Below are 3,842 nucleotides of genomic sequence, written 5' to 3' on the forward strand. Positions count from 1 at the left end.
AGAGGTAAAAATGGCCATGACTTGGGATAGAAAGGAGATGAGAGCAATGGGAATGCTCCCAGCTCTGCCTACATCGTGCCCTGCGCTGATGGATGGGCTGATGGGATCCCCATCCCCACACTTTCCAGCATACATCTGCAAATCCTAAGGAGGGACAAACGCAGACCAGCTGTCAATTGGCCTTGCGGATTTGAGGGCTAACATCCAGTTGGCGGCCAGCAGGTTTTCAGACTGGAGCAGGAAGCAAACTTCTTGCTGCAATTACCCTCCAATTTCTACTGTTTACCCCAGGAATAAACTAATTGCTGCTGTAAAACACCCCTCCCACCAGGTCCAGGAGAAGCGTATGGAAGAAACGAATGTCAGCCAGTTGGTCAGAGGCCAAATGCCTGGCCAGAGGCCAGCTGGCACCCCTGGCCTTATTCGCAATGGGGGATGGCTCAAGTGCCTCACTGCCAATAACCTGCCTGGCATTTCTGCCCTACGCACACACCAAGCGTCACATCCTAAATCATTGTTTCCCTGGTAGCTTGTCAGAAACACAAAAACCAGTCCAGGACTTCATTCTCCCACTGAATAAAGTCAATTTATTTGAGAGTTACACGTGAGATTTAAAAAGAGATGTGCAAGCAATCTGGGAAAGGGGTGAGATCATCCCCGCAGGGATGTACAGTGGGCACCTCTCAGTGCTTCAGCCCTAAATGCCAGCTCCCACTGGATCTGTCAAGGCTCTTTTCTTCTCCTAGCAGCCTCTCAAAGATGGATGGCACTACAGCCAGGCACAGTGCTGTGTGTCCAGCTGAAACCCAGCAGGAGGATCCTACAGGGCTGCCTCTTAATTGCCACATACACTATAATCACATCTCTATTTCTGGCTTTCTAAATTCTGCTTGCAGTGGTGAAGCCAGTTTTGGACACTGGGAGTAAATATCACTTGTTTTTCCTTTCAGTGTTGTTGTCCCATCAAAGCAAAATGACAAAAGTCAGTGAGTCACCATGGCGTTTTCAAAATACCCAGGAACAGCATTTATCCACAAAGGAGAGAAACCTAAACCTAGGGGAGAGGCAGCAGGATCCTCTGGGACCTCTTGCAAATTGTAGAGGTGGAATATTCCAGGGCAGATAGACAGTGATAAGCAATAAAGCCAACTAGCTCCAGAGCTGAGTTCTGCCTGGTGGATGTTAGCAGTTGCACTGAATCCTGGTTGTCTCCCTAAAATGATGCCTTGTGTCTGTGCTCATAACGATTGCAAGCACCTTAGCCTGAGATTTTTTCTTCATCAGCTGTATGTGTTCGCCTTAACAGAAAAAAAAAAAGCCCACTATAGAACCTATGTACATTGCTGCAAGACTGTAAAATTTAATAGCAAACAGATTACATACTTAGCAATAGACTAAGCAACAATTAGGTCTCACATTCCTCTCACTCCTATAAATAACTCTCAGTTTCCTCTCCATGTCTGCAGATTTCATTAGTATGATGGAAAGAAAAGAAACACACACACACATACACACACCAAAGCACTGAGCTCCCTTCTCTTGCAGAGCTCAGTGCTGATCTCTTAGTCCAAAGCTCTGTTCAGTCTGAGGGACGGAGTGGAGGAGCTGAATGCCCAACCCCATTGCCTTCAGCCATATCTTCCTGGTCACAAAGGGAAAATTCTCTGCAGATGGCTTAGGAATTTACCTGCAAGAAACAACAGAAAGAAATTCTCATCCTCTTCTGTGCAATCTGCAGTGTGTGCATTGGGGATGCAGCTGTTGCCCTGGGAGCATCCTCACTGCTGTGTCCTCAGAATCCTCAGAGCTCACAGAAGCACGGATGTTGGATGATATTTTCATGTCAAATCCATCCTCTGAAATCCTCTGCCCCCTTCGCAGTCTCTGCCCAGGCTTGAATGGGAAGGGAAATGTCCCCACAGCCCAGATTCACAGCTGTGAATTTCATACTTGAGAAAGGAGATGACTTCTCAACTGATTATTCAAGGCCTGGAGCTCAGTGCAATACTGTATCCTCCCTGAGCTGAGAGATGTCAAACACCACAAAGGTAACTGCAGGGTGAAGGATTATGGGGTGTAATTCTGGCTTTCTCCATCCATGCACTGTTCTGAAGTGACCTCAGCTTAGTTATGCAGAGAATAAATGCATAAAAAATTCAAGGGAAAAAATAAAGGAAAAAAATAATAAAGATTAAGCCTAGACAGAACTCTGCAAAGACTTGGAAACTTGGCTTGATGTAGCCAACACTGAGACTTCAGTTCATAAAACTGGAGATGTTTTCTCAGGTCCTCATGTCTGCAGTGCTGCTGTGCTGCATTGCCTGGCTGTTTGTCCAGAGCCAGTTCAGAAGGCTCAGGATCAGGGTGGCAGAGGCACGAGGTGGCCAGGAATAGGTGGGGAGTATGAGGCTACTTGTTACAGGGTAAATGTTCATTGTTAAAACTCTTACCATGTTTTGCAGGGGAAAGATGTGAAGAGCTACACCTGTTAAAGCTCGCTGAGCAAGGCAGAGCTGCCATCTGCATTCTGCCTATGTGGCTCCTGAGCATCCTTCTCACTCCTTCATGAATTGACCAGAGATAGGGGTGAGGGATGGAATTGGGAGAGACTTTTCCCTTGATAGCAGAGATTTTCTTTCTCTATGTTCTCAGCTCACATGCTAGTATCTCAAAGCATGTTGCATAAATAATAAAAGCCATGCAATTGAATGAATTATTTGCTCTTCTTGTAAGAAAAAGCAAGATTTCTTTTTCCTCTCCTTTCCTTCCCACACCCTTCTCCTTTCATCTTTTGTAGAAAAATCCACATAAGAAATGATGGGCAGCCATCCAGGAATAATGAGACAAAGATGATAATGTAAACCTCAGAAGAGAAAGCGCTGGCTATTGCAGTCAGGATTTTTGCATTTGCAGTGCTATAGGCGGCCAACAGAAAGAAACACAGCCTGTCAAGCATGTAAAGCAATCCAACTTACATTAAAATAACATGTATCAGCTGGATGTAAGGCATGGACACGCACCCAAGTCTACGTTTAGGTGCTAAAATGTAAGCACCCCAGCTCCCAGGAGAGCTGAGCATCCACAGCTATGTGCAAAGACAGACCCTCCTGAGTTTTTTGGCATCTGTAAACACAAACTTCTCATACAAAGAAGTGGACATAGGACTGCTCATAGCAATAAGTGCCACTCTCAAAAAGGGAGCACTTACCCGGCCAAGCTCTGCTGCTCTGCTCTTTCTCTTACGTCAGAATCTCAGCAGCCCCAATTTAAGCCTTGCACTGTTATCTTGCTCTGACTTTATGAATTCCATTAAATTTTTACCAAACTGCAATAATTGCCTGGCTTTTTTCTGCGTTCAGTTCATTGTTGTTTCAGTCTCCAGTGGCTGGAGAATGCTGAGATGGAAAGATCCAGATGAATCTAAGGAGTTAAAGGCACTAAGAGCCCATTGTTCTATCACCGTGTTTAATGAGTTCTCACCCAATCTATTACTTTGCCTCATCTCTCCACTCCTATCAGCTGAAGAGTAGCACAGTGCGTCTGCAAATCATCAGGTCCCAGCCCTAAAGCCCATAATGAGTTCATCCCAATGCAAAAGACACGTTATCTCTAATGTGCTAAACAGCCAAATTGCTGCGTACCTTCGAAGCAGCGCAAAGTTCCAATCAACAGTTCTGAGGAAATGAATCGCTTGCAGAGCCACACGTTGAACACCGAGCCGTTATTATTAGAACGGGCAGGCAGAGCTGAAGATAAAGTCTGATTCAACACAGTGGAAAAATACCGTACAGCGGTTATGCCTGCTAAACAGATAATGCCAAGTTTGATGAGAAAATACTTTG

The 3,842-nt window shown here is 45.3% G+C and overlaps 1 long non-coding RNA gene across 1 annotated transcript; it reads right to left on the reverse strand.

Moving 5' to 3' along the window:
- Nucleotides 1–560: 560 nt before the first annotated feature.
- Nucleotides 561–3,554, reverse strand: LOC128083168 (uncharacterized). The gene is made up of 2 exons (XR_008207979.1): nt 3,209–3,554; nt 561–1,687 (listed from the first exon to the last, which is right to left on the reverse strand). It is a non-coding gene; the product is annotated as an uncharacterized LOC128083168 (long non-coding RNA).
- Nucleotides 3,555–3,842: the final 288 nt, after the last annotated feature.

The sequence above is a fragment of the Tympanuchus pallidicinctus genome, unplaced genomic scaffold (assembly GCF_026119805.1).
Source record: "Tympanuchus pallidicinctus isolate F22 unplaced genomic scaffold, pur_lepc_1.0 scaffold23, whole genome shotgun sequence".
In the NCBI taxonomy this organism is placed as follows: Eukaryota; Metazoa; Chordata; class Aves; order Galliformes; family Phasianidae; genus Tympanuchus; species Tympanuchus pallidicinctus.